The sequence below is a fragment of the Lepisma saccharinum genome, chromosome 25, assembly GCF_977018435.1.
Source record: "Lepisma saccharinum chromosome 25, izLepSacc3.1, whole genome shotgun sequence".
Classification (NCBI taxonomy): domain Eukaryota; kingdom Metazoa; phylum Arthropoda; class Insecta; order Zygentoma; family Lepismatidae; genus Lepisma; species Lepisma saccharinum.
Window position 1 is genome coordinate 15,149,725 of NC_139253.1, and position 12,630 is coordinate 15,162,354.

Sequence of the window (12,630 nt, forward strand, 5' to 3'; positions counted from 1 at the left end):
GGGAAACAAAGACCAAACATTTCGGAACGTGCCGATTCAAACTACGAAGTCACATGAGCCAAATAGCTGTTGCTCCTAAGAAGAAGCATTGTCACACAACCCAACAATCTATAAGTAGGGATGTGAAGTTTTCGATTTAACGATAACACCGGAAAGTAGAGGAAAGCAAAATAAAGTGTTTAAAATGTTTGTGGATAGGTAAAGGAGGCATGTTTTCAGTGTTTCGGAATCGCGAAATAACGCAAATTATGCCATTTTTTAGAATAACACCGAATTTTGCACTTTGACGCGAAAAACGCCGCGAAATATGCAATATAAACTGGAGATAACACTTCTTCTGTTCAAAAAGAACTTACCTGAAGCGCTATTCTGTCATTTGTAGTGCAGCCGGTGACAGTTCGATTTAAAAGAGATTGTCACGCTTCATTTATTTCAGTTTCGGGCAGACGTGACTGACAGTGTTTAACCTCGTCCTGAAATAGGAAATTTCGTAGGAACGGGAAAATTTTAAGGAGAAGCACCTTTTGTGTTTCGGAGGGCGTGTATATGCGTGTACACATGTGTACGATTGTGTTAAAAAATTTGGGTGTTATCATTCAATAAACATTTCATATTTTGTGGCTGAGGAGATGAAATAGTTTTCCAAATGGAAGATATTTGGTCATTTCTCACAAAGGTAAGCCATATTTTTTTTCGTCATTAAAACTACACACAGAAAACTAAATTCATCATATCGATTGATGCACCAGAATGCATCGATTGACGCACTAAAGTGTGTTTTATGGCTTCTTCAAAGAATCAGATTCACATTTGATGCATTTGGGTGCATTTTTCTATGTCGTGAAAGAAACACCAAAGTGCATCATTTGATTCAAGTGAGGATTCATTTCAGTCGAAATGCACTTCAATGCATCAGTTGATGTTCCTTGATGCACTTTCCTGTATCTTTTTGGATGATACACTTAAACGTTTGGTCTGAGTTACAGAGTTCGTGTAGCTCAGACGAAACGTTTAAGTGCATCATAAAAAAAAAGCATTCTGGTGCATCAAAACGCATCAAATGTGAATTTGATTCTTTGAAGAAGCCATAAAACACACTTTAGTGCATCAATCGATGCACTCTGGTGCATCAATTGATATGATGCATTTAGTTCTCTGAGTGTAAAGTTTGTTTCAATTTTCCAGAACTAAAACAATGTGGAAATTTTAAGCATAGAAGGAACAGTAAAAATGCATGTAAAAAAACACCGATTTTAAATTAATAACACCGAATTTTGCTCTAAACCGCGAAAAATAACCGAATTGCAATATAAAATAACATCGAAATTCAAGGGAAAATAAAACTAAAACTTCACGTCCCTATCTATAAGACAAACTAAAATTTGTATATGGTATTTTACAAGACATAACAGAAACAAAACAGCCAGTATATATGTACCTTTAGTCCTCGTATACTAACCGCGATAAATTAAATACAACACAAGAACTTATAAATTTACTAAACATAGAAGTGTGAGGCAAAATCAACATAATCGTACAAACATATGACTCCATTTCTTAGTCTATCTTTTAGTTGGCAGAGAAGATCGTTAGCTAAGGTTGAATTAACATATCAAAACAGTGCACGTATCTCCCTCTATTGAGAGACAGTTAAATTTCCCTGATTTGAAATATTTCCCTTTCAACCAGTTTTGGGCGAAAGGGGATATCCCGTTTCGCCTAAAATGGGGACCAGGTCATAAATCACATTATATTGTGATGATGAGCAATTAGGCGAAACGGGACTACACGGGGCCACCAGAAGTGGAAGAACTACTATATTACAAATGTGAGATGTATGAAACTTATTTTTGCATTTTTATTGCCTTAATTATTATGAGGTGAAAATTGGGTGTGTGGACGTAAGAACGGTAATGCGGTATTATATCTTCTGGTCAACTTTCGATCTCGTCACCGAAGTTCGGTTCGATTCCCGTCCCTAGCATTGTTGAATGTCCCTTCACCCATTTCATCTAATCACTCATCGTCATCCTTGCGATTGGTCAAAAGGGGCAGAAAAGTAAGGGTTGCACAAACAGAGGAACACACGCTTTCTCGGAAAGAAGGAAAAATATATACTCGTGTAATCAAGAATGGGGAACTGGAATTCAATTCTTCCGACAACACTGCACTTTTGTGCGTATAATTGATTTAAATCAATCTTTTGAAACATGTTACGAAGTCAGGGATCCTGAGTTCGAATTTCAAGCGAAAGCGATTTAATAGTCGCGATTAATGTCGACAAAAATATCACGCATTCCTTCTTTGGTGGCCGTACTTTTGGGACAGGCTGTTAAAATTTTAGACCCTGGCGTTTATTTGTGCGTTGACATCTTAACAACCGATCAGGGCGCGTGAAGATTGACACATACAGCAATCTCACATGTGGGCCCCTCCTCCTCTAGGTCCAAGGCGTGAATGGGTCACCTGAGTTTGTAGCTGACCCGTGCCAGTGGACGTGCTTCTTTTCCCCCAAGGGGTCATCTCGTTTCACCTCTTCTTTCCCTCCCCCTTCCACTCGTCACCGGCACCTCCCCGCACCCCGTCAAGGCGATCGCGGACTGAAAACCGTTCCACTACATCGGACCTGCAACGCTCGCGAGGGCCTCTATCGGCGGAGCAGAGAAACAGTCGAATGCCGCGCATTCTTCGGGCCAGCCGGATAGCAGAACCCAGCACGGCTACGAGTCAATCTGTAGGCGCCTACGTAGCGCGGTGGAGCGAAACAGCGTAGCGGTGTTTTAGCAACGCGGGAATGTTTTAAATGCACGATGGTTATGAGCATCCTATTTCACAGTGTTCTCTAGTGCTTGTGTACTACACTTTCTGGGACGCCGTTCACTGTTTCGACACCCAGGAAATCAACAACGTACTGAAATCTTGTGGTTCGTGTGCGTGTTTTGGTCAGTGCCCCCACGACCTTGTGGATCCTTGCATCTTTGCCCTCCCCCCTTAACAATTTGTGGAATACTGTTGTGAATTAGTGATTAAACTAATGCTGTTAACAACTTAGTGTTTTCTGTGTCAACGAGTAAGCCTAACGTTAGGCTTGGAAGCAGCGGTGGTTGTGTTCGTAACACTGCAAGACCGGTCGCGAACTAGAGTGTTCCGCGGCTGCTTGGTTCTTCCCTCCCGGTGTTGTCTGATGAACTGCTGTGGTTTTTACGACGGTTTCTGACAGGAAAGTGCTAGAAACTAAAGACCTGCAAGGTTTGACCCTCATGAATGGCATAGTCAGGTGAGTAGAGTTTATGACTTTTTTGCAAAGAAGAAATGGGACTTGCTGTTTGTATCACTGTCATGTGTACTTGTTATCTCACCGCTCTTCCCCCGAGTCTACGTGTGTCATGAGGGGGAAACGGGCGCCTAGACCTCTTCCAGCTGGGGTAAAACGAGTGCACAAGTCACGCACAGAAAGCTTTCGACTGGACACGACGCCAGTATCGCTAATTTCACGACTATTCACGTGCTGTTGCGTGCAATGTTAGACTGTGAATCAGGTACAGTTCTCCCTATGTTCCGGTAACCTATTCAAATGATATAAAATTCGAACACGTACAATGACAAATGTGCGACTACAAATTGTGTAAAAGCACAACGTATTCAGTTGTGACGCCGTCTCGTGCGTTGAGTGATACACTCCGGGTTCGAATCCCAGCCTGAGCATGGCTGTCCCTTCATCAATTTCATATAATCATTATCCATAATCATCATCATTAGCCAAAACCGACAAAAAGTGACGTAAGATAAAACTAAATGAACACCCAGTTTTCCGTTGTGTAATAACGCTCCTTGATGGTAGATGTCCTTGCTTCGATGCTCGTTAAAAATCCTTGTTTTCTTGTGGCGTTAACTCACCATTTTCATTAACTTGCCTCTCGTCATCGCGATTAATCCTAAATAGATAAAGATGCGATTAAAAACTTCGTCAAATGGATTAACAGTAATATATTTCCATTGCCCCACTTTGCTCCCCTAGAATAGTACTGGTACACATACTTTATTATGTATTAATTCGTTGTTAATTTAAAATCGTGTTAAAGCGTAGAGTTACTTCAATACCCCTCTTTAAAATGTAGGTTAAGCCACGATTAGCCTGTCTTAGCGTAAATTGTACGTGTATTCGAAATTTGTCAGGCGTTGGCTTATCTGGTAAAACCGTGTTGAATTCTGTGATGTATAACACATATCAAAACTGAAGGTCGATGATAATATCCAGGGTAGTCGATTGATATAAACAGGATAACATACACCGCTGAAACGTCATCTTTGCCTATCACAGCTGTGCTTGTCTGCATTTGTTTGTATTTTAGTTACTTTATGTAGCTTTTGTGCTACTTTTGACCAGTAGTAAAGATGAGGATGATTAATTGAAGGGATATTCATAAAAGTACACTTATGCCTAGACCGGAACTTGAACCTGGGACCTTCGGTGACGAGATCAAAAGTCGACAAATGCAGAAATGCAGGACGTACTAGGGAAAAGAAGCCGTCAGGGACTTGCAGTAAAACTGAAAAATTCTACAATTTTCAGCCTATCCTGAAAAAACCTTGTATCGTGTATTGTCTCATGCTCTGTACTATTACCTGGCTTGTCTACCGAAATGGACTATAAATGATTAAATAATAAGGATGAATTATAATGATTGCATAACAATGATCTGACTACAACAGTTGGAGTAGTGCATGTCGTTGGCTGTTGTCAAGTCTATGCTCAAGTGCGTTGACTGACCATCTCGCCACCGGAGGATTCTGGTTCGAGTTCCATCGGCGCCTTTATTTTGAAGTGACCCTTCATTAATTCCATTTACTAATTGGTTCGTATTGTCGCGGCGATTGTCTAAAAAGGCAGAAAAACGACGTGAAATAAAAATACAAATTTTCTGAGGTGTTCAAATAAGCTTCTGTAATGATAAATAATAATTTATTGTCGCGAAGGTTAATGTGGAAAGACACAAAACCAACGAGACTGGATTCGAATCCGTTACTACTATAACTCCAAACAGATAACTGAACCACTAGAAAAAACTAAAATACACTATTTAGTAGCCTAACCATTATATTGTATGACTGGCGCTTACAAGTACTGTACCTCACCCATATTGTTACAGAAGTGTAACACCAGGTTCGTGAATTAACACGTGTTGTTATTGTTCGACAAGTGTTATTTTAGAACGATCTGGTATCACTGTGTACATTTTGTGATGGGACAGGTGCACCAGCCCCGAGTTAATTGTGGGTAAACTGGATCCGTTGTAAAATGACTTTAAAATACTTGCGGCGTTGGTGAAAATTGTATTCAGTTTCTAAAAACACGCAAGAATTGTCTGAAAATTCCTTCAGCAACCTTGCGATAGAGGAAACTGTAATTTTCAAGAGGTCATTCGTCTTTCTGAGCGATAACGCTCAACTGACTTTCGCTTTGTAAGCAACAAGTTCGAAAGTAGTGACCTCTAGGATTCACGGAAAGAAACATATTTACAAAACACTATCGGAAGTTGAGTTATTCTACCAAGGTTACTTCAATTATTTCTCGTGCATTGGTTCGCTCTTGATTACGGTGTAATTGCATTATGATTGGAAAGTCCAGAGTTCGTTTTCCGGTCCAATCACTTCAAATCAACTCGTATTTTCGTCACAACCTTAAGAATGCAACCATTTCAGTGATTGAGAACATGCTCTTTGTTTGAATTCTGATAAGGCATTGTTGTATTTATCCCTGACTTTCCGTGTTGTAGTTGTTTGCGCATCGAGCTCGTTCGAGGGGGTCGCGTGTTCGATTCCCCTTTTAGATCGAATCGCGACCTGGACATGGGTGTTATTTTTTACCTCTGGCTATCAATTTCATCATATCGTTACTCATCCTCATCTTCGCAATTAGCCAAAAGATGCAGAATGAGCGAAGTAAAATAAACCAATCAAACAGTCGGTGTATCTATCTGGCCTGTTGCTAAATGTTTCGTAGGGACTTGTTGAAGGAGTATAGTGGAACGTTGTTGCCTTGTAATGAAGGGGCCCCGGGTTCAGTACCCGGTGGAGGAAAATAGTGGTTCGGATCCCATTTTAAACTGTAGGTCCTGTCCCGTTTAACTAAAAAACTCAGCCTTTGGTACTACTTCAATCTAATCAATTCAAATTATAATTGTGTCGAATATTTGCACTCCTTACTGCTTAAATTGATCGCTATTTTTAATAGTATTGAAACACTGAATTTCATAGTGTTGCCATTGCGTTCAATGTCGAATATTTTAAAATATACGAAACAGTTGTGCTTTGAGTTTTTAAGGTCGCTTTTGTACACAGATAGGCTAATCGGGACTGGACCCACGTTTAAAGTGTTATCCGAACTACTATCTGCCTCCCCCACGTATCGAACCCAAGACCCTTGAATTACAAACGAAGCTGACAACCTTACAACTACACCATCGGGCAGACCTTCAACGCTTATACTGTTTTGCGTAGCGCTTCTTTCAGAAAGTCTTTCTTTCGAATCCTGAACCTGGATATTTCGTTATATTTGATACAAATCTGTCGACCTTCAACACTCACGGGAGGAGTTGCGTCAAATTATAATAGTAATAAAAGAATACTAATGTTCTAAATATCTCCTTACCTCTATGTGCACTAACTACCACACGGGAGACCCGGGTTCGATTATCGGGATGGTAGGAATTTTTATGGCCTTGTCCCGCATAAAGCTGCTCTGGGGCTCACCCAGCCTCAAATCAATGGGTACTGGGGGCAACCCTGGACCGGAGCGTGGTTCTGATTTCATCACCTCCAAAATGGCCAAGATCGAGAATGTGTGGACCGTACCCTCACAACCCCTAAATGTGCCTTCATGGCACGGTGCTATATGCACGGGGAACTTTACCTTATTTATTTTCCATTATTATATTATTTTGACTTTTAATTATAAAGAGGATCGAATCAGTGATTATTATTACGAAAAAGCCAGAAATAGTATGTTCTACGAACACGGTTGCCAAATTTCTAAGCTATTGCCCGAATACTCGGCCAGGTTATTGAAATTTCCGGGGGGGGATCCCAGGGACACCCCCTGAATTAGCACTGTTTTACGCAATGGGAGCTTCAAAAATTGAAACAAGATGCCAAGACAATCTACTGGCAACACCTGCAAAAGCCTAGACTATTTGCAATACTTATGCACCTCACTGTACAATATACAGGGTGTTCCAAATGTCTCCATACATAGGGAATGTCACTTCAAAATAAAGTTTCATGCAATGTATTCAACGTGGCAGCCTTCCAGACACAGGTGAATACGCCCCCGTCATTAAATTTCTATAGGTTGATTCACTTGTCACGGGTCAATAATATATTGGCGTCTAACCTGGAAAGATAGAACATTATTCCTATGTATGGAGACTTTTGGGACACCCGGTATAAGAAGGTTTCTCATCACGACCCATGGTTATGGATCACAAGAAAGCGGGGTGTCCATTGTTAATTTTCTGCATCTCGCTTTCAATACCCTCTTCTTGAAGATGCTTAGGCAGCTCAGTACTCGGACGATAGAAAGAAGCGGATCCCCCTCTGCTATACTCGCATTTCCATCTCTTGTTTCGCTTCCGAAAAGAACTCGTGTCTTCTGTCTGAAGCTAATTAACATTGTAGTGGAAAAGTTTGCACCAAAACCTTCTGGAAAGATGAGTGGCCTTGCCTTAATTACTTCCTCATCCTCGCTGTTGTTAATTTGGTGGAAAATTTACTGGCTTTGCTCCCCTGTTCCTCTGCGATGCTGTTTGCTCTCCGAAATTCGCTGTTCGTCATTAAGGGCAGCATTTAAATTTATTGGCTCCATCGCGTCTCTGACGTGGCGTCGCGTGAATGGATGGACCGGAGGGTTCAGGATGGGACGGGGCGGGTTTTTTTGGTGCCACTTTTTTATGTCCGTACGTTTTCACTTCCCTTGAATTTTCTTCATCACCTTCCCCCTCTCCAGGTACAGTTTGATGGATTTTCAATTGTTTGGCGGTACAGTGGGATCCATGAGTATTACCGTGCGTTCGGGCACTTTATTTGACCCAATAACATCGTCAAGAATTAAAAGAAAACTCAAAAACAAGCTGTTGACAACTTCTGCACCACCATACATAAAAATCCATCGCTTAAAAGCACAGGATGTAAAAGAAAAAAATAATGAAAATAGTCGTGGACAATTTGCACGGAAATACTCATAGATCTTACTCTACAGTCCAGATATAACGAAAGCTTGTGGTAAGTTTGCTGCAATTTTGACACACGGAAACTACTAGTAGTTGGTTTCCTGCAAGCCTTGTGCAAACTTGCTGCAAACCTTGTGCAAACTTGCAGCAAGGTCACTTTAAATGAACAGCATGTTTCAAACTTGAAGCAAATTTACTGTTCTATCTGGGATTAAACTACCCGACGTGACAAGGTGTCTGCTACTGTTTAATTCAGAGCGACTCATGTCCTAGCGCTTTCGAAGGCCTCATCCAATCATGTCGCAGTATTTTTTAAAGTCTTTAAACGCAATACTGACCCTCTCCTTCCATCCAACATTACCGTATACTCGCATTCTGATTGCAAAACGGCACACGTATGCTAATCGGCAGTGGCGTATACTGAATCAAGGGTCTGGGCTATGTCACAAAGTCCTAGGCTATGAATAGAAATGAGGTTGCCAACTCCAGAATCACCATCATCATATCACTGATATGAATAATTTTGTTTACAATTTCTGATCGATTTTTCGCCTGTATTTTATTCTCTAGGCTTCAGGCTAGCCTAGAATATACGCTCCTGCTAATCGGGACTGGACCTACAGTTTAAAGTACGATCCGAAGCACAGCTCTGTGCCTCCACCATGCATCGAACACAGAACGGACTCGGATCACACACTAAAGAAATATGCTACTGAGTTGTCACCAAACGTGGTAGCAACAGGACGCTCCTTTTGGTGTATTGTTGCACCATTTGAACCATACCAAGCATGGAGGGAGGCTTTTAAGACCGAATTGGGTGTTGTGTTACACCAGTTTTGGTGGCGACTCCGTTACATATTCTTTTAAAGTACAGGTAAAAGTGGAACCAAATCACTGTGCAATATGCCCTACCTGGAATCAAATCCAGGGCCCCTTTAATACACGACAAAGATCGATCGTAACCGCTGAAATATGCCCTAACTTGGACTTGAACCGTGAAGCGCCTGATTACGCGGCCAAAGTTGAATGTGCTTCATGGGATCCGTTGATTACAAGGCTATATTTGTGTCCTAATAATTGAAATATGACCAAACTTGACTCGAACCTGGGACCCACCGGATTACAAGTCTAAATTTTGATCCTTGAATTTTTTTAGTCTCGCTTTTCTGCCACTTCGGCCAATCGCGACGATGATTTGATGTGCTTTATTTTACTTCTCTTTTTGTGCCACTTTTGGCTAGTTAGAGAAGATGGGGATGACTGACGACATGATGAAATTGATGGACACACACAAACATCCATGCCCAGGCCAGGATTCGAACCCAGGACCCCTGGCATCATAGGGCAATAAGCCATGATTTGGTTCGTCTTTTTACTTCGCTTTTCAGCCACTTTTGGATAATCGCTAAGATGACACGACACGTTGATATGATGAAATTGATGAACCAACACTCACGGACACTCATGTCCTGACCACAAGAACCACTTCGGTGTTGCTACAGAAAGTCTAGCCTGCTAAAGATTGATTCTATAAGCACTGTAATGTTACCCTGCAAAGACTCGAACCCGTGTCCATCTTGTTTATATTACAACGTGAATTGGTCGATAAGGTTGGGAAGAATATTATATTCACACAGTTTTCACATGTGTAGTGTAGATGCTGTTGCAGAACGTCTAAGTTCTCATATGAACTGGTCGCTGTTACGATTTCAGTTCAGTTCTGATATCAGAAATCGGTTCTATATCTATGTATTATTTCATCCACGAAGATTTCATTGCATGCCTGGCGTATTGTTTACAAGACAATTACTGTGCTTCGTGTATTGATTTCTTGAACTCTGTTTCATGTCGAGTCCGCCCACAATTTTTCCCCCAACAGTTTGTTTCGGATTACGATGCGTGTTTTTCATTGGCCTTCACTTGCAAGCGCTACACGTTCCTATGATTGCGTCCTAGATTTTGTAATGATTTTATTTGTGTTAGAGAAATTGGATCTGGGCGGTGTCAGTTGTTGTTTTCCTATAGGCTCAACGTTGGCGTTGCAACTAAAAATAAGTGACGTCGCTGGTGAATTTTGTTCGGGTTGGAAATATTTTCAGATGGGCTATGCATCAGTATCATTCGCTTTCGAGTTTATGTATTCTCGGTTTCTCCTTTTTCCATCTTTTTTCTCTCTCCTCGTTTGTTTCTCTCTTCCTTTCGCATCATTTCCATCTCCCCTTTTCTTTCTGTCACTTCTCTTCCTCCCTTTTTATTTTGAGCGTTTTTCTTGCTTCCACCGTATAAATTTCTTTCGGTCTCATCGTTTTCCTCTCTCAATTTTGTTTCTACCTTTCCTCCACTTTCTTGTTTTCTGTTTTTCTTTATTTCTTCCTGTTTATCTTTTCCCTTTCTTTCTCACAGTTTTTCTCTCCCTATTTCTTTCTCCATTTTTTTCTCTTGTTTATCTTTATTCATATTTTCCTCTTTTCCTTTAAATTCTTCTTCCCTTTCTGATTTTTATCATTCTCTTTTTCGTCTCTTCTTCTTTATTTTTCCTATGTTCCTTTTCCCTTTCTTTATCATAGTTTTCCTCTTACCCATTTCTTTCTTTATCTTTCTTTTCTGTTTCTCTTTTCCTTTCTCATAATTTCTCTTCTTTTCTGATTTTCTATCTTTCATTCTCTCTTCCTTGTCTGTTTCCTCATTATATCTTTATGTTCCTCTTTCTTCTTTCTTTCTCACAGTTTTCCTTTCACCCATTTCTTTGAATTTCTTTTCTCTTTCTCTTTATTCCTATCTTTGTCTCTTTTCATTTCTCTCTCTCCCTTTCTGATTTTCTCTCGTGTTTCTCCTTTCTTTCTCACAGTTTTCATCTTTCCCTTTTCGTTCTACTTTTCTTTAATTCTTTCACGTTTCTCTTTATTTTCCTCTGTTCTCACTTTTCAACTCTTCTTACTATTTTCTCCCTCATTTTGTTTGTACCTACCTTATCTTCCTTTCTTCCTCTGCTTGTCTTATTGGCTGATAGACGCGTGTCATTTTCCAGCGCGGCTCTCTGAGAAGAAAGTTCTGACCCAGATGAGTTATTTTATTGACAATACAATCGAACAACAAACTGACTGGATATAACCAGCTCGGCAATCAGACAGTATCACACAAGTTTGATATTCGGATGGGCTCGTGCCCACCTTTGCTCCCTCGATGGTAAAGCCACCGACTAAAATAATGGCTAGAAATCAAGTAATGATTAGAAATGGGACCAAACACATTTCCCCTATTATTCGATGTGCAGGTTGCGTAAATAGAACTTGATTTATTTCGTGCCAGCTTTGAAACTGGAAGTTCAAATACATAGAGGTGCACCCGTCGGATAATTTCTTGTTTCCGGCACTATTTCGCATATCCTCACAAATTTGGGGGAGACCTCTTTCAGGTGTTAAGTTCCCCAAGGATGATTCGATATACGTTAAGGCATATTGTCACAGGGTGTCCCTAAAGTCACGAAACAGAAGATCGTTAAAATTTATATATTGTGTAGGCGTAATATGTCCACCAGAGGATGTAAAGAGGCCTACTGCAGCCTACATGGCTTGCATCCAGGTTAAAAAGAACAGATCTCATCGTTCAGTGGCGGTCCGGAATGTACACTGATGATGTCTGCTGATGCCCTGGTGCCATAACTCTATTAGGCCTTACCCCCTGCGAAGAATTCCAAAGGGGATTAGGTCTGATGATTGGGGTTTCCTATTCGTGTTGAACCCTGCTGTGAAAGATGTTGTTTACTTCTTCAAGATCAAGGAATTAAACGCCAATGTTTACATTGACATTGATGGCGATTTTATGGGAACGGCGTATATATGGAAATGTCCATTTACATAATAGAATGCTTTGGTTAAATCAATAGGGAAATAAGGAGAGGCAAGATTACATCTGAAGGTGTCCATTTTATACAACCCGTAGCGTGGAATGAGTTTATATGCGTTACAAGTAAACTCCAACACCGAGATTTTTTAAATATGCACCTGCTAATACGGCTTGTTTATTGTTCATTTAACTCCAACTTCCAGCAGTTCATGCGAGTTCGAAAATTTACGAAAGGATGAATGCAAATCAAGGTTGGAAAAACGTTCGAGTCACGCAACGCGGTGTAACTACGCTGGGAGCGAGGTATTTCGTAGTTCTCCCGAGGCTTTTTTCATGTTCCATTTCCTCTTTTCGTATCATCCGCCGTGTGTTTTTACTGCAAAGCGAAGCAGAAGGCGATAAATCATATTGAACTTAGCTTCTATGCGGGGCCAGCCGGTGTGACTGCACTGGCAGAGAGGCCTGGACGATAGCCGTGCCGTAAAAATGTTGCTAACTGCCCAGTGTGCTTCTGCTCTAAATGAGCTTTCGCCTTCAATTCATTATAAGAAGGAAA

The 12,630-nt window shown here is 40.8% G+C and overlaps 1 protein-coding gene across 1 annotated transcript in view; it reads left to right on the forward strand.

Annotated features, from left to right (window-relative positions):
• The first annotated feature begins 2,670 nt into the window (after window positions 1–2,670).
• The window catches only part of LOC145978931 (irregular chiasm C-roughest protein-like), a 535,995-nt gene continuing 526,035 nt past the window's right edge, over window positions 2,671–12,630 (forward strand). Inside the window, exon 1 of the mRNA XM_083111919.1 lies at window positions 2,671–3,277. The gene's annotated coding sequence lies outside the window, so the exon portion shown is untranslated. The remainder of the gene's footprint in view (window positions 3,278–12,630) is intronic.